Genomic DNA, 19,446 nt, shown 5'->3' with positions numbered 1-19,446 from the left:
GCTGCTTGTTTCTAAGGATGTCTTAGTCATCTGCCATTTTTGGACTTTTTTGATTGGCTACAGCTAAGGGCAAGGAAAGCTCTATAGTGGTTGTACATAAGAAATATAACTTCAGTATAATGCTATGGAAAGTTATTCTTTTATCTAGCTTCATCTTTGCCACCCCCGTGTCATTAAGTTCTTTACCTTGCTGGAAGTTTTAAGAACATCATTAGTAATATCTGCTTTCATGTACACAGTTTTCACTTCATAGGCTGACTCTCACTGTAACTCTGTTTATTCCAGGAATAATCTGGGGTTATTTTAGCCCAGCATGGCAAGGTGTAGTGTTTAACAGTTGCTCAAAGTGTAATCAATTTGTGAAGTTTTACTGCCAAAACTGAATCATGGATGAAATTTATTTCCAAAGGAAGAAAAGGAGTAAACCCATGTTTAAAATAGGAAAATATATCCCCCAGCTCCCTCCGCATTTTTTATTTTTCTTTTTTTTTTTTTTTTTTTATTGTAAGGTAATGAAAGATGAGAAAATAGGGCTGAACTTGGTTGGGAAGTGCACATGAACCTCCCAGTCCTTGCTGCCCTGAGAAACAAAGCATTCTCACAAGCATTGTCTTCGTCAATGCTTGAAACGGAGGTCTCTCATGCCAGTTAAGTATAATTTTTTTTCTTAAAAGCCCAGAACAGCTTTTCAAAATGCCAGCTGTCCACTCTGAATGCATGTACAGATTTTTGATAGACAAGGAACACAACATGTCTTTTCATTTGACCTAGCAAATGTGTATAAACAGGCTATGTGCCTAGAGTGGTTCAGTTTTATCACTCTTGTGAATGGTAAAAGTGACACAATGGCAGCCTTTCCTTTCTCAGCAGTGTGGCTTTCAGCTCTAGGTGTCTGTAAACACTCTTGAAAACTATCACTGTATTTTTAATGATACAATGAAATGTATCAACCTCCCCAAATATGAGATAAAGTCAATTAAGAATATCCCCAATTAGCCTTTTTCCCTGAACTTACAGAAGAAAAAAATCAATTCAATCTGGTAGTTAGTGGTTTTGCAAATTTCTCATAATTAGGGAAAGCAAAGAAAATGCCTAGAGAGCACAAAATCTGAACACCAACCCTTTGATCCTAGATTTGAAACTAAACTGTGCAATTCACAGTGGTTTTGTCACAAAGGGAAGAGTCACAGGAAGAAAGAATGAAACACTGCACAAAGAAGTGATCGGGTAAGACTGGGGAAATGGTGCTTCAATCATTTACAGAGTCACAGAAATCCTTCCTCAAGAGTAAACAAAGTATATGAAAAAAAGAGAAATAAAGGAGAACAGCATCAAACAAACACAGGAACACTTCTAAACAATTCCCTCCAGGTTATCTCACCGGAGGCAAAATTTAACGCCATCACATCTGGGATGCTGTGTTCAAACAAGGAGCTTCCCAGTGTGTAGGAGCCATTATAGGGATGGCAATACATCTTCAAGCTGTTTTTTGGCTTCATATGAGAGGTTAGTTACAGCCCAAGAGAGTATTTGATTGCTATTTGATAATGCCATTCCCACAGCCAAGAAGAGCATTTTTGGTCTGGCAGACCCAACGCAGCCCTAGACGCTGCCAGAGAAGGAGGCAGTTTAATCCTTCTGTTTTCTCTGGTGGACCATAAACACCCACGTGAAGAGAAACCCACGTGTAATGGCCCGTAGGCACCAGTAACCTTTTCTTATGCTGACAGAGGACTTACAGACACAAAATCAGAGTCTTGCAAGGATCAATAAACAAAAACAAAAACAAAAAAGATGTTTGACTAGCAAATGTCCTTGGGCAAGTTACAGTCCTCTGACACCTTGAACCAATCAACATTGCTTAGCCGATTACTCACACTAAGTTCACTGGCAGTTTCTTGTTGTTTACACAGAGGATGCAGTAAATTCTTTGACTGTGGGTCATTGATTGGGGATTACCTACCTGGAGAACATGTTGTACTAACTTTGGAGACCTGTTGCCTGCAGCAAACTACAGCTTCACATTACTAGACATGATCAGGTGGCGGGGAATGGCTAGGAATATACCCACAAACATTCATGTGGGCATAACTTTGCCAAAATAGTCCTGTTCAAAGTACTCCCTGTGAAAAAAGAGATGTGTCTGAGGTGGCACAGAGTGAGAGGAAGACACCAGCTTTTCATGACTCGTGTTGGGCAATGGGTAGACAGACTTTTGTGCTGAGGCTGCTTCTTGGCTGGCAGAGCTCCTTTCCCCAGCTGACAGCATAACTCAGTCCATCACATTTCTGATGCCAATATCTTTCTTCCAATACTCCAGAGCTTACCAGAAAAGGCTTTGTGATCCCTTCTGCACTACTATGAAACCAATGAATCCTGCAGTTTAAGATTTTCTGGCAGTTCTCTGCTATTACTGGAAATGAGGTTTGGCTTTTCTGGCAGAGGTTATGGGATGCATGCAGTGGGAGGGAATAGACTCCAGGTTCCCAGGGGCAAGTTAGGATGCCCAGAGATGAGAATCTGCAGATGAATCCAAACTGTTCAAATCACATTTAGATATCTCTGTACAGTTCAGATAAAGGATTGAAGTGTGCCTCCTGTGGCACTGTGCTGGTGAAACCATAGTGGCTCGATGTTACGAGGGCTTTTATGCATTTTGCACATTTAAAAATGGATGAAGTTGATGACATTCAAAATTTCCCATATATTTAATCATAACTGAACTTCTTGGCTTTAAATATTATTTTTGAAGAACTGGACCAATTTGAACTAGGCTTTTTGCCACTGTGTTACTTCTTTGTGTTGTCTACTGCATTACAGCTTAATGAAATTTGCTACCTACAATAATAATCATTGCACAAAAGCTAAAATAACATTTGGAGTCTCTTTGTGTTTGTTATATTTTTTTCCCTTGTTTTGTCTTTAGATTGGTTTAGTCAATGTAATTTTTTTTGTTTGTTTTCTCCCACAATTTGATTAATTGAAATTTCTGTTTTAACTCTACAGAAAATTAAAAATGCATTTTCCAGTTGCAGAGAGATTCAATGGACTCTTTTTGACTTACCCATCAGGTCCACTGTATTGCTTCTCATGTGAGGCAATATAGAAGCTAGATAAAGCTTTTGTGGATGGCTTTAAAAAACCGTGGAATGGGTCTCAGCTTTCTGAAAAGTAAACAGTTTGAGCTGAGGAACTGACTGAATCAGACACAGATTTACCAGAGGCATGGGCATGTCTTGGCTACAGCTGGAGAGGTTGTGTGTGATAAGGTACTCAAAAAATGTGTGGATGTGACATTTGGGGACATGGTTTAGTGATAGCATGATGGTGATGGGTAAGCAGTTGATGACCTTAGAAGTCTTTTCAATCCTTAAAAATTCCATTCTTCTATGATTCTATGTAGAATAGAATGTGCCTTGCTGTGGCACCCGGGAGTGGTAGTAGAGACTCCCTGGTGCTCCGAATCTTACCATAACCTCAAGTTACCACCTCTGTTCCTTTGTCACCTCCCAGGAAGTAAAAGGAGCAGGGCCTGCCCTGCCTGCTGCTATGTTCATGGCTATTGATCAAATCTACAGGATGCAGTTTGAGGCATCTTTTGAACAGTTCAGGCTTTCTGTAGTTGGGTCAGGCTAGCAGCATTGTCTAAAATGTAAAGGAAATAAATGTTTTAATTTCAAGCTGTAGTCATAGCCAGGAGGATCCTCTGCATTGTTCTTAGGCAAGTGATGTAGCCTGGGAGCAACATATGCTGTCTTTTCTGCTCATCACCTGCAGAGATTATTTTCTTCATTAGGCCTGAGGTTTCATAGGGAAATCAATCACAATAAAACCAAGGGTTAAGAACTGTTTGGTTTTACCTTTTCTCCAGTTTGTGTTTATTTCGCTGATAGACAATAAATAGCATAGAGTAACAGAACAGGGACAGAGCAGTTAGTGGGAAAAATTAAAACCCTGCTGTCTTCTTCCCCTGCATTTGGTACCAAAACCAGTGACTGTAGGGTCTAGTTGGGTGTACACTGAGATGCTGTCGTAGCAAGGATATATTTTATATGTTGTTAATGTATATAGACAAGAAGGTGCAAAGAAAGTCTCTTCATCTTTGGAGAAAAAAAACACATAAAAATGGGAAGTCAGTGAAGAGGTTAGGGTGTGATCCCATTTCACATGTGAATAATTGGCATGCTTTAGAAGGGAAATCTACAAAAATGAAATTTATTTTTGAACTAAACTCCAATGGCAAAAAGAGAACCTTATCTAGGGACAGTCTGAAGAGGCTCTTAATTAGGGTGCTCTGAATATGGCATGGGGGCAGTCAGTCTCTCTACTGGCAAAGGAGAAAGCCCAGCAGCACTAGTGCCCTGTGCCTGAAGCCAAACTTTGGGAAGACTTAGCCGGTATTTTTGAGCATATACACAGTCAACACAATAGTTGGTACCTGTGTCAAAGTCTGGCATTTCAGCAGCATTTGCATTTAAGGAATGTAAATAACGTTGTCAGAACAATGGACCAATAACACTTCCTAGAAATACAGTGGAGAACACAATTCTGGCATAGCCCTTCATTTTTAAGTTTGGAGAGTGAGATTTTTTTCTTCTCTATTTTAAACCAGCTTCCAAGCAGTAGCTCATGCCAGGAAAAACAGAGCCATTCTCTCAATGACAACAATGCTCATTGTGTTTTCTATAACAGATGCCAGGTTTTTATCACCAGGCCAGACATTAACCCCCTTGGTATCATTCTGAAAGGAAGCATCCGTGCACCCCACTGACTTTTATTCCCTATGGGGTTTCACTATGCCTCCTACCTTTAAAGCTTCATGCGTATTTCCTTGTCCAATACATCAAGATCTGCAGAGCTGACCTTATTTTTTTCCTCTCCTTTTGAAAGGTAGAATTGGTGCATTCTGGCTTCCCATCAAACCTGTGTAATAAAAAGAACCAGAAGTATATCTTGGGAATTTTTTTCTGTTTTTTTTTTTTTCGTTTCTCTTCTAAGCAAAAGGAAATAATTTGGATAACCAAGCCTTAGAAAGCTTTCTTTTTACTGGACAAATATCACTAGACCTTGTCCACAAAGCACACATTTTTTTCCACAGAAGTATCTATTCAAGTGATATCCTTTCCAGTTAATGGATTTCAGCATGTGGAAATCTGAGACCAGCAATTATATATTTATGGTGTGGAAAGACTCACTGGAAGTGCTCCTGACATCCCTTCTGTGTTTAAGACACTGCAGTCCCACAGTCTCGCAGAGATCTGCTAGGAAAGTCTCTGCTGATAATTCCCTGGCACCACAGTGAAGAAGAGAGGGTGATCCTCCAGCTGCCAGTGGTTTCCAAGAGACATGTATGTCCTCCACTGACTGCATATTTCCCTGTGTACTTTGCAGTAGTGCATATTACCTGTACTACCAATTCTGAAAATATTGCAATGCCCCAGCTCATGCAGCTACTACTGCTTCTCTCAATGGGCTTATGTTGTGGTTTTAAGCCCAGCTGGAAATGAAACACCACGCAGCCTTCTGACATGCAAAACTGCCAGTCAACAGTGCTAACTCAAGAGAAACTTATGTAAGACCATGGTGAGGTATAGTTACAAAGAGCAGACTGTTACTGTTATTACTGTGTCCTCATAGAGTGCATTCATTTCAGCTGCAAAAAGATAGACCAGACTTATCTGGGTTATTGGTGGTTTTGAAAGGAAAGACCTAGCAGTGTGATTTCTGAATAGAATTATTTAATTACATAACCTTTTTATTTTGAGGAGTAAAGAGGGAAAAATTGATGCCATGGAGGCATATTAAATGATTTATATTATGGAGGCAGTAGAAGACAGCTAGAATCTTCATCTTGCACTACTTGTGCAAAAATCAGGAACACACAAAAAGAAAAATGGATGAAGCTGAAACATGCTCATTTAGATCCACAGGAACAAAACCATGTGCAACACGTTAGCCCTGGGAACCAACGATCACAGGGTATTACTGAAAAGAAATAATCAGTAGGATTCAGAAAAGAAGGCTCAGGAATTAAAATATCATTTGCAGTCACACTGGGTAGGATAACAATTATCTGTCCTCATACTTCAATATATGTGAGCTGATTATCAACTGGAAAAATTTTAAATTTTCCCTCAAGCAGTAATATTACACAAGTGTCAAGTACACTATGGGGAATTTAATGTTTTCCTCTGGAACATCTGCCATAGAGCACTGCCTGAGAAAGGATGTGGAACTAGGCAGATCACCAGACTATTACAATGGTAATAAGTCCCAAAATAATTCTATCGTGATTATGTATACTACTGCTTTGCAAACTCTTGGAATGAGATGGGCCAGATATGAATGTGAATGTGCTCTGTGGTGTAGATGTTTAAAAGGGCTCAAGAGGTTACTTTGGAGGACTATATTTAATTTCATTTTTCTTTTTCTTTTTTAAAATTAATTAGAAGATATTTTGTGCATTTTCAGGTCTACAAAAGGACATTAATATGCCAGGTTAATATAAAAATTCAGATATGCTATCTTAGCTGTCCTTATCACAAGAAGAAGAAGAAGGAAAGATTTCAGAAATGAATAATTAAATGAGCATTAAAATAATAAAGCTGCTGATTTTCCATAATTCTATTGATATTGTTACTATTGCTCTTAATAGGTCTACTTAGACAGATTGAAAGTAGCTTTTATCATCCTTCTAAGTGTCCTATCAAATTCTGGTGTGTGCAGCAGAGCTGATAAGAGATGACAAATGCCACCCCTGGGATCTCCATATATTGTATTTATGCATGGCTGTTCACTGACAGCCAGTCACAGAAAGCAGAATTTTATTGTTCTGGTGGGGCAGCTGCTATTCTTCTGCCACCAGCAGAGTAAAAAAGGATGCACCTGCCTTTGTGTTTGAAATTGAGATTTAATTTCTTTCAATTTTAAAACTGCATTGGTGTGCAAAGAGGCCATCAACAGGGGATCCAGACGCCAATGAAAGGAAAAAAAAAAAAAGGAGGGAGTAGATGAACTCCAGCCTTGAAAGCTGATGCTGAAATAAAAAGTAGGGAGCACACAAGAGAGCATGCAGGGGCTAAGTGAATAAACAGTTCTCTGCCTGTGACTGGTGGGAAAGCACAAAACAGTTCACTAATTTCATCTTGTCTCAAGGAGCTTTCATGGACTCTCAGAGCTTCTTGCCTGCTGGTGAGAGAGGGGTATGTCAAGTGAAACTTCCTGGCTTGGCAACAGTGCTGAGCAAGAAAGATCTGCCACAACTTTTCTTCCCGCCCTAAATCCCTTCTGATATTCAGCCTTGTTTACTGTCACTCCTCTACGTAAGGAGCAGAAAGCAATTATGATTTTTACGCTTTCTTCTCCTGTCTGTACAATGGTCGCAGGTTGCCTTCTGTTACCAAGATCTTTTGCTTGAATGGGACTTACTTTGAGAACAGCTGGGACCACTGATCATTTGGCAACATCTATCAGTATCTGTCTTTTCACTTTTCATTCTTCCAACCGCTCTTGTTCTTTTTTTTTCCCTTGCCTTTCTCTTTTAGAGTATTATTCTTGCCCAGATGCAATAAAGATATCATAGAAATATGACTCACATATCCTCAAAGCTCAGCAGCCATGAGACAAACAAAAAGAACCCGAAGCACCTTTGTTAGAAAACAAAACAAAAAAACCCCAAACCAAACCCAAATTCATATAATGGTCAATGAGTGGTAAATTAATGTCAATTCATGCAGTGACAACTTTGGTTCCACTTTCCTACCATTCTTGCACTGACTTAATGGGTAGTCAGATACTTAAGCAGACTCATAAATGAACTGCAAAGACATTTCAGGAAAATGAATAAAGCAAGAGTTTAAAACCAAGTTTGTAATGGGTGTAAGATGTTTAGCAGAAATGTAGGTGTGCACCATGTGGAAGAACTTCACTCATTTAATTGGTTAAAAAAGAAGAAGCTGGACTTTTTATCTGTCTCTATATTTAAAATTAAACGGTCACAGAAGATAGTGTGGTTGACTTCTTGTGAATGTTATGAGCTAAAATTATATTGCACACTGGTTAGTCTGAGTCCTTGCTTGATTATATGTAAGCAAGGCTGATCTCCATTTTTCTTTTTTCTTTTTACTTTATCAAAAGGGGGATGATTATCTCTATCTATAATCTGGATTGTGATTATTTGTCGATTACATTTTTAAGCCACCAACAGCTGTACGTAATTTTGGTGGGTATGTCAGACAAATTACACTACCTAGTAACTCTTTTTATGTACAGTCTGGCTGTTTTCGCTTAACCCCAGCTGGTGATGAGCACCACGCAGCCTCTCACTTACTCTTCCCTCAGTGGGATGGGGTAGAAAATCAGAAAAGTGAGAAAACTCATGAGTTGAGATGAAGACAGTTAAATAGGTAAAGAAAAATTCACACGTGCAAGCCAAACAAAATAAATTCATTCACCACCTCCCAGAGGCAGACAGGTGTTCAACCACCTGCAGGAAGGCAGGGCTTCATCACACGTTCTGAACACTGACATGTCTTCCAGATACATCTGTGGAAAGGTGGAGGACTGACACTACATTTTAAACACTGAATATGTTTCAGAGAGGGGCTGAAGAGCAGCATTTGAAGGTGAATATTTTCCCTCCAAGGAGAGCTTCCTAACTGTTGGGATAGAGAGGCTCAAGGGACTCAGTAACTCTAAAAATATAAAATGTGTAAACTCATTGAGAAGGCGTGGGGATATCTCTATTCCCAGAAAACTGGGCAACTCATTAAGTGACAAGTTATTAAGAGTATGTGAATACTGAGCTGGTTCTCAATAGGTTTTAGGCCAGATTTTCCTTTGCCAATTTAGCTGTCTCATTGCAGTACTGTGATGCTTGATATATAAGTACCTGGCCCCACCAAAGTGATTGTGGCAGTCTAAATTAGACATCTGGCTATCTTATATTGATATCAGAGATATGTGTAGGAAGAAAGGAACTTCCAAGGGCTGATTCAGTGTCTTGAGGTGAGTAATCCTTACCTACTGCACTGGGAAACTTCCTCTTGGTGCCCATGCAAACCAAGCTGCCTCTCAGTCCATTGGAAACTCCGTGTTCCATGGTGTGTCTGAAAGAGTGAGTGGCCGACAAGCCCACAACTTTTATATCAGTTTATTCAAGGAAAAGAACATTGTAAAGGACAGGTGTCAAAGGGCTTTCTTTAGGGAAAAGTTATTTTGGCATGTGTGAGGAGTGGAGGCCTTGCAGGCTGGCCTTCATGATGAAACTCCCAGTTTCTGGAGTTGATCTTCTTATAGAGCCTACTTAGTCATATATCTTACATGTGTTTTATGTCCCTCATTATCCCTGTAACAGAGCATCCCCACATTACTTGTGCTGCTGCTGTTGGCAAATCTGATTCCCCCACTACTCAGAGGAGTCATCTTTTTTCACACTTTCCCTACCTCCACCCACTGGATAATCCTCCAAATGGACAGATAAAGGCATTCAGAATATGAGTGATAAATTATACTGGAAACCAGCAAGGTTCCCAATATTTTATGTGGAGTTGTGGAACTAAGGCTCAGCAACAAGTGATCAGTGATGAAAAACAGGTCAACTCTTTTGAGATGCTGGTTATCTTGTCAGGTAAGATGAAGAATTAAAAGTACTCTATTTTCCCCCTTCTCAGTATTATGAACAGCCTCAGGCTTTTATTTCTGCCTAAAGCCATCCCAGAGTGCAGCACTCTGGGATGTCACAAATACTTGTAACATCCTTGAAAATCCTTGTAATTTCAGAGTCTTCTGGGGTAATGATTGTAAGTAGATGATCGCCTTCTGATAAAAGGACATCAGAGATTTTTCTGAGAATATGGAATTTACACTTTTTTTTTTTTTTAGGTGAATGAAAATTGCCCATGGCTGGGGGGAGGATGACCTTCTGGGTACAAATTTGATTTTCATTTGTGTTTTGCAATGGTACTTTTACCTATTTCTTATGAATGTGGAACAGTACATTGAACTTAAAGAAGATATTTCTAATGTCTCCAAGATCAGCATGTGTGCATTTAAGCTTTTTTTTCACTGATCAAAGCAAACTGCTGGAAGGACTCTGCTCTGTCTTTCTACAGTTGTTGGTTTTCTCTCATAATGGAGTTGTCCCCTTTGGCTTACATTAGATAAAGCCGTACAAACAGCAGTCAAAGGAAGTTCATACAAAATATACAAGACATGTAAACACATAGATTTTTGCTTTTGCCTTTGCCTTTATAGGACAAAAATGTTTTAATACTAAAGAAGAAACACTTTGGAAAGTTAGCTAAGCCAGATAAAATATTTTATCTGAACTCTGCTATAAAGAAATAGCTTATGAAATAAAAGGTGGCAGCTGAAAGGTAAAATATAAAGTAATAGGTTTGTTGGATTTGGATGGCATATTTAAACCATGCCTCGACTACAAACAGCATCCTGGTTTGGGGGAAGATATGATTGAAAAAGTTTGTTTGAAAAAGGATAAAATTCACCCCTTTCTGTAAACAAAGAAACTTTCCAATTTTTTATAGGACCACTTCCAGCCCCCAAGCGATGAGTAGCCAAGAGCTGTCAGAGGGCATGCTGGGTGACATAGAGTGGAGACATACAGCTGGGGGAGTGGGCTGTTGTCATTAACCTCTACATTTTCTTCTCTGGTTCAAAGAGGACCAAGTCAGTCCTGCTGTTTGCCAGCAGAAAAAGGCTACTCACAAAGGAATTTTCAAGTCAGTGTGGGAGAGAGCTACAGAGCAGCTTCAAATCACTTCTGGGCCATTCTCAGTTGCACTCACAGGTGGCATGTGTCCTCTGCTGTCCTGGCAGCACTGGCTTTCAGAAGCCAGTCAGTTTTTGGAAGATCATCAGCTTCCATGACTTCTACAGCAGGGAAGTGCTAAAACATCCAGAAAGATGCAGATACTGCTTTTTAAGAAACTTGGTAATGTTCACTGAATAAACAACAGAAGAATGGGTTTTCTGTTGAATAGAAATTGTCTTTATTTGAAGAAAATATTTTTCTGACAAAATAAACATGTTGAACAAAATGGGCAAAAGTACCAAGAAAATGGACTCCTTAAAATCAATATTATTTTACTAAGAATATTCAAAATTTGAAATCAAAACACTATTTCTATTAAAATCCATCTACTTTCTGAAAACATTTTCAGAATTTCTTGGCAACACGCAGTGTACCTAAAATGATATTTAAAAAAAAAAAAAGGTTATTTGAGTTGAGATGTTTGTAAAGTGAAAATGTTCTGCTGATCAACTGTAGCTGCCATAAAGCCCCCCTCATTTCCATTACTCCTCTGCATTAATGTAGCCTTTTTGGAATTTTTGAGGAGGCAATATGTGTTCCCTCAGAGAAACACTAATTTTTTCAAAGACTCATTCTTAGAAGAGAGGAACTTGAGTGTATAAACTTGTAGCCTGTACCTAAAAGCTCAAACACATTTCACTAACTAGCAAACAAATTATATTTCTGCAGCTCAAACTTTACTTGTCTTACATCTGAAACCCCAAATCACTTTTACTTTTTTTGTGTGGTATAGAAGTAATTTCACAGGATATCTGTTTTAATTCTCTGTTGACTACAAGTAAATAACCAGCTAATTTTGAAAAGATAGGACTTCAAAACATGAGTGCTTATAATAGGAAATCTTATAGTAACTCAGTTTTAAAATACAATTAATTTAGAAAATTGAAAAGAGAAAAGAAAGGAATTTTTTTAGGAAAATGGAATAGAGATTATTCTGAGGACTTTTTTTACTTTAATAATGGAATTTCAGAAATACCAAAGACTTGAAGAAACCTTGATCTTCAAAAATCTAATAATTATTTTTCATTTATCCACCATCTTCTTTAGGTCTGCTGATACAGACAATGCTCCTGTGTTTTGTCTGGAGAAGAGTGGAGTCACCAACTGCAAGACCAAGAGGAGCTGTAAAAGGGTGAGGTAATGCTAGGCATTATTTCTGAGCCCACATATTCCAATCACTCCATTGCCATCTCTGATGAATCACCCTTTTCTACCTCTTTCATTGCATTAAACAATAATACCTTAAAATGTACCCTGTACTTCATGAGTACTACTTCAACTCTGTCATTTCTATGGAGACAGGATTAGCTCACTGCGTTTACTTACTGGCCTGATTTTGTTTTCTCCACTTTTGCAATACCCCAAATAGTTGAGAGTTTCCCGGATAAAAAATTCTCCATTTTACTTACCTGATTTCACAGATTTCCCTGTAATTTCTGTTTGAGTTAAAGCAGCCCTTTTCCCTGTAATTTTGGTTTGAGTTAAAGCAGCCTTTGTGAAAAAGGCATCCAGGCTAAATTAGATTGTAAAGTGAAAATGAATGTGCCAAAATATTAGGAAAACAGTTGCAATGCTTGATTGTGTCACTAGTGTCATATTTATTTTCATTTTCCAGCTAAAACAGGTTCAAAGTTTGCCTTTTGCAGTCTTCTGGACCCACACCTGCTCTCCTCATATTGCACAAGATAGGAAATAATGTCCCTGGGGACCATTTCAGCCAGTTGTCTAAGACCCCTAGGGCAAATTTCATCCGAGTTTGTTGATCTAAGGCAATTCAACTTGTGTAAATACTCTTCTCTACTCTTCTTTCCCTGTTCTAACCTGAGATCTCATTCCTGAGTTACTGAGGTTAAAGATGATGTCTGCATGACTCTCATTGACCTTCTTATTGATGAAGGGATTAAACATTTCAGTTTTCTTAATTAATCTGTCACCTCTTCATCTTCTTCTTACTCCTGATCTTGTTACTGAATGACTGTGAGTCACATCTCTCTTGTTCATCCTTTCCAGCCCTTTCATCTCTTGTCCCCACATGCCTGTGTTCTTGTTTTGTACTCATCCTTGGTACTCTGCTTAGTTTCCACTTTCTTATTGTGACACTCATAGGTTTGAGATTATTGAAAAAAATGTGATTTTAACCAGCAGGTCTCCATCTAGGCTTGTCATTCTCTCTCCACACTGAGATAGATCATGCCCAAATCCTTCCTGCTCAGGAAAGTGCTGTTTGTCCTTACGTATTGTTGTTGGTTTTTTTAGTTTGTTTGGGGTTTTTTTTTGTTGTTGTTTGTTTCTTGTGTCTTTTGTGGTTTTATCTTCCAGTCTCTGAATGTATGAAGTCTGCATTCTGAATTTCATTGACATTTTTGCTACTTCCTTCCCTTATTTTCTAACAATCATGAACTTAACAATTTCACAGTGATTTTCACCTAATTTGCCTACATTTTATTCTCATCTATTCCATCCTTCATTTCCTTGAATTCTTCCTTCTCACTGTTTCCAGCACACCCAGATTTACCACCATTCCATATCATGTTGGTTTATTTTCCCAAGGACAAAGTGGGTGACTAAAATCCCTCAAGCAAACTCTGTCTTTTTGATGGGCTGCTTACATAAAGCTTCATCCTCTTTTTTAGGTATTCGTGGTGATCAGCCTCCTCCTTCATTGAAGTCCTCATGTTTGTTCCCCTTTCCATTGCTAACCTTTTTTCATCAGGTTAATGTGGTGATTTTAAATCAACCTTCCTAATTTCCCCCACTTTAATGAACAATCAGCATTCCTTCTAGTAATTTTTTAGCATATCAATATACCCCAGTAAGTCTTTATTATACCAGGAAAAATTGCATTTTTTATCATGTTGTGAGAATATAATTTCTTTCTCCTTTTTCTTGCAGTGACCATGCACGTATAAAGTTTTCAGCTATTTAAAGCACTACACTGTCTTTGTTCCTCTTCTGACTCCTGTTATCATAAGTGACCAGTGGATTCTTAGAAGTCCTATTCAGTTTATCCTAAAGCAATCCTAGTAAGGTCAGCAAAGCCTATGTTCAGTTATACATTCCATGCTTTTCCAAGCTGGACTGCATTGTGACCACTATGAGGTAGAATATCATATTGAGGAAATCAAGGTCTTTATTGAGATACCAGTTTTTTCACCATACACTAAATTTTGGAGCACATTTTTATTTTTCTCATCCTTTATCCATGATGGAAAGGATTATGAGGGCACGTCATAAAGAACAATTCTCTAAAAGGATCTCTTTTGGCTCTATTTGTTATCTCCATGTGGATAAAGTGCGTGGGATAGTTAACACATGAGAACACTTTGATGGGTCACAGAATAAGTTCCTCAAATGTATTTCTTTCAACTGTGGAAAGTTGAAAGTTCTTTTCAACTTTGTGGAAGAGTAAGAAGAATAATGTGATTGGCAGCACTTTTAGGTGAAGCATGGTTCTCAATTCTGTTTACAGTTCATGGTGTCCCACATCAAATCATTCTAGCATTATTGTTGGTATCAGTTCATAAGAAATAGTGGCTCAGCATGCTAAAAAATAAGAAATGTGTTTAAAAAAACTATTAGGAGCAGGTGTGAGATCAAAGCCAAACTTGTACTTTGTCACTTGCTCTCTCTTATTTTTATCTTCCCTGCTTTCTCACAGGATCTTTTTGTCATAGCCACTCTCATAGTTCACAATTGCGATCTCTTTAGATTGAAAATTTTCATTCTTATTTGTACAATGTTTAGGGAAAAAAGAAAAAGAAAAGAAAAAGAAAAGAAAAAAAAAAAGGAAAAGAAAAAAAAAGAAACAAGCCCTGGTCCTTACTGGAGCCATTTGCAACTACCGCAATGTAAATAATATTTAGCCCAGACATACAATGAACTGAGGGACTGCCAGTACTTTCTGGGCCCACACACTTGGAAGGGGGTGGCCAGAGCAGGAAATGATTAGCAGAGAGCTCCACCACGTAAAGCTGAGGAGGCTCTGCAGCTTCGAGGGCTGCCAGCCCTGCTCAGGGCTGTCTTTGTGCACATGTTGATATGTGGAAGCTGCCTGATGAGGTCAGCCAGCAGGGCTGTTTCCACACTCACTAAGATTCTGTCTTATTGGCTTGAAAGCACTCACAGGTTAACAATAAATAGCAAGGATGTAGTGAAGAAAGCAAGTAAAAAGCTTGTTTTGGATTTAGAGGTTGCCAATAGCTGTGTTAGTACCAGAAAAAAAAAAAAAAGCATCATAAATGTCTAAAGCACCTCAGAGTCACTTAAAGAATGAAAAAAAGAAATTATTTGGGCTCTCTGCTTGTTTTCATTCACATCTATGAGCTTACACACACACACTAAACCCAGCTGGGTTCTTTGTAAACTTAAAGCAAAAAATCATTTTTTGAGTCATCAGCTGGAAGAGGTATATGAACTCTTTCAGTCAGTAGAACAACAGATTTTCCACAGGATTCTTTGAGAGTCTCCTTCATCTGGGCTGAACCACCACATCTGGCATAAACTTACTTCTGCTGACTCCAAGACCCACATCCAGGACATGAATATTCATGATGTTACTCATGCTGCGTTCCTTTCCCTCTGATGTGTTTAACTCCCAGCACCAGGGAGGCACTCAAGAACAGCTGTAGAGATTTTGCCAGGTTTTACTATTCAAGCTAAGCAGGAAATAATTTTCACATCCCATGAAAGTACACCAGTACCCCAGTACAAGGGGGTTCTTTACTTTTTTTTTCCTTTTTTTCTTTATGTTTTTTTTTTCTATCCTGCTTTAGTAAAAAATCTTGACTAAATGCAGGTTTTCAGTGAAGAAAACAAAAATTTCCCCTTACCCACCTTAAACTAAATCAAACCAAGAAAATAATCCACAAATCAAGAAGAAAGGCACCTTTTCCATGATTCTGGCTCCAGATGTAAACTGGGATACCCTGACACCAAGTTATGTTTTATTTCAGTAAATATTATTTCAGTCTGTCTCCTCCCTTCACTCCCTACTTGAAATTTCAGCTTGAATCTAAAAGTTTGTTTTCCCAATGACGCTTCACTGAACTGACTGCTGAATTTTCTGATTCTAAAAAGTAGAAAATTTTTATATTTTTATATAAAGAAACAAATTTCTACTTAGCTTTACTTATAGCAATCAGTTTTTGAGGTCCTTTAAGAATATGTAAGAAAATTTGTGCAAGAGCTGCACCTCTTGAAATACAGTGATTCGTCTGACTTCGACAGGCTCTTTGTAAGATCATAGAATCACAGAATGATAGAATCACAAGACCACAGAATGGCTTGAGTTGGAAAAAACCTTAAAGATCCATCACTTGTGCCATGGGCAGCAATACCTTCCATTAGACCAGGTTGCTCAAAATCCCATCCAGCCTGATCTCAAACACTCACTCCCAGGAATGGGGCATCCACAGCTTCTCTGGCCAACCTTTTCCAGTGCCTCATCACTCTCACAGCAGAGAATTTCTTCCTAATTTACACCTGTTCTCTTTCGGTTGGAAGCCATTCCCCCTTGTCCTGTCACTTCATGCTCTTAAAAGTCCCTCTCCCTCTTTCTTGTAGGCTCCTTTCAGGAACTGGAAGGCTGCAATTAGGCCACCCTAAGCCTTCTCTTTTCCAGACTGAACAATCTCAGTTCTCTCAGCCTTTCCTCATAAAAGAGCCTCAACAGCTCCATGTCCTTTTTGTACTGGGACCCTGGAGCTGGATGCAGCATTGCAGGTGGGTCTCACCAGGGCAGAGCAGAGGGGCAGAATCCCCTCCCTCCTTTGCTGCCCACACTGCTTTGGATGCAGTTTGGATGCCCAGGACACATTTGGCTCTCTGGGCTATGAGTGCACACTGCTGGGTCACATCCAGCCTCTCACCCACCTGCACCCCCAAGTCCTCAGCAGGGCTGCTCTCCATCTGTTCATCCCCCAGCCTGGACTGAGAGCAGGGGTTGCCCTGACCCAGGTGCAGCACCTTGCACTTGGTCTTGTTAGACCTCATGAGATTTCCATGGACCCATTCCTCGAGCTTGTCCAGGTCTCTCGGGATAGCATCCAATCCTTCAGGTGTGCCAACCACTCAGCTTAGTGTCATCAGAAAATCTGCTGAGATAAGTTGTAGTATGCAAAAGGATGCTGTCCAGTTCCCACAGTTGGAGCTTACAAGTGGGAGAAAGATGACACGTTGCCTGCTTCTGGGTAATTGAAGGAACTGTGGAATCCCCATTAAATGCTGTTTGTGGCTGGAAGCAGGACACAGCGTGCTGTGCAGGCTCTGCTTGCTGCATGACCACCACCTGGGAGGTCTAACATAATCAGAAGACCTGGCCATCAGCCTTGACAAAGACACGAAAGGGAGGCCTGTTGAGATGATAGCAGCTCAAAATTTTATAGATTTTGAATTCCCCTAATGAATAAATAACCCCAGTTTTGACATAGATGATGAATAGCTAGTATTATGGCCAGGCACAAAGATAATAAGAAAATGAAGATATTTCTGTAAGATTAAAGGCCAATTTTATCTAAGAAATACAGAAAATCACCTCTAAAAATCTTACTGCCTAAAGTAGAAGCTATCAATACTGGATAAGACAAAAGTGGTATGTTGATGAACCTCTAAAATACAACACAATGCATGTAACTCTTCACGAGAAAAGGAGGAATCTGTACTAGCTTAGTCATGGGCAGGTTAATGTTCATCATTAAAAGAGGCATGTTCAGTGTTAAAAGAGGTGGCTTCTACAAAAGAATGTCTATTCAGGGGAATGGGTCTACTTAGCCTTAAATGACATTTCCCATTAATGCAACCTATAAACTCTCATGTAGATGTTTGACTCAGTCAAATATTTTGTATGACACTGACATATTTAACATTAAGATATTTGTGTATAACCTGAGCTTTAAAGCACATTTTAATATTTCATTAAAATTCCACTTGGAGAACATATGGCATATAAAAATTCGTTTGTTATCTTGATTGATGGCAGTTCAGTGAGCACTGTTTGAGTTTAGAATCAAAATACAATGTTAGACCTAATGAAGCAGGCTGTGCAGGCTGAACTTTTTGTAGCTTCCCACAAACTGCCTCAGTATTTTTTGGCAGCGATTTTGTGAAACACATCACAAGGGACAGATCAAACATACTTTTAAAATATGTAGTCTGGTAATAATTGTGACTATATGTGTGAGAGATAAAACAGATATTCAATGACTGATAACATTAAATAATGGAATTATTAATAAATGGAATCATCTGGGAGAAATGGAAATGTGCTGTACAGGGAGAATTTTTTCCATTCTGTCTGGGACTGAGGGAAGGTGAACCCAATCTTAACAAGTGATGCAGTTTGAAAAACAAGTTATGCGAACAGTGTGTGAAGCATGAATGTCAGCAATGTACCATTAGGTGGTGGCTGAAGGAAAACAAAGAGGCTTTAAATCTGTTGGCTTATATACGCTTGAGAAAAGCAAAAGAAATCTTATAATCAACAACAGCTGAACTTCCTGAACCCTTTGTGAGTCCAGCATCCTGTGTGTATCTTTGTGACAGAAGTCTCCTGAGCATTTCAGCAACTTGGCTCACCAGTTGCCAAGATTTCCATTATGGATGATGTCCAGACAGCAACAGACCCTGTCTTGTTCAGACACCTGTCTCAGAATTCCTCTACAGAGATGTCTTTTTTTGCTCTTGATTATAGGGAGAAACCTAAATGTTCAGTGCAAACTAAACAATTGGATTTTAAATAGCTGCAACTAGCAGAAAAAAAATGTTGTGACTATCTTGCAGACACACAGAACAGAAGTAGGAATGAGTCTAGGAGAGTTCAGCCTGCCACGTTTATTTCTTCTATGCTGCTACTTTGAGAGTTTCTCCTCAGGACTGCTCAAATATGTACAGCATACATGTGGCTTAGAAATTTTTACTCCACCTCTGAAATGAGTTTATTTTGAACTGCAATTTTTGTTTATCTTTCTTTTTTTTCCCCTTTTTTAATTTTCATTAGTTTAATAGACCTGAAATAGCTCAAGAGAGAATAGAAATGTGTCAAATCATCCCTTCTTCTTCCCTCCTGCAAGCAGTGCTTTATTTTAGAGGTAAGTTTGGGTGCAAATGCCCGGGCCAGACTTAGCTGTACATCAATCTTTCATACTGAACCCTGGCCTCCTGCTTGGGTCTCCCAGCATGACTTGGTCCCTTACTGCACAGAATATGGGATAACCTTGTGGTTTGCTTTTAGATTCAGTTTTAGGATTATGGAATTTTGCCCTGTCCCCAAAGGGAATAATGAGTTACTCTTTGGTATTGGCAGATAAACAAGCTCTCTTTTTCCCTAGAAAGTTAGGAAATGCAGAGGCTGGTTCAGTGAAGCCATTATGGGACTGGGCTCTTTGTACCTCAAAGCCTACCATGCTGGGTATGAAGGGGCATAACATGACCATGAGTCCCTTCTTACTCACTTCAGCCTTGCCATGCTCTTAGAAGAGGCATCACCTTCCATATAAGCCACCATCAACCTTAAAACCAAGTTTTCTAAAGTATATGCATATGACAATTCAGGAGCAAAGATGTCTCATATCTATATTATGTCCACAATATACCCACAGAGACCAGGTGTTCTTTCTGAA

The sequence above is a fragment of the Chamaea fasciata genome, unplaced genomic scaffold (genome assembly GCF_029207755.1).
Source record: "Chamaea fasciata isolate MVZ Bird 193981 ecotype frontalis unplaced genomic scaffold, bChaFas1.0.hap1 SCAF_5, whole genome shotgun sequence".
NCBI lineage: Eukaryota > Metazoa > Chordata > Aves > Passeriformes > Sylviidae > Chamaea > Chamaea fasciata.
Note: the sequence above shows the minus strand (reverse complement) of the source record.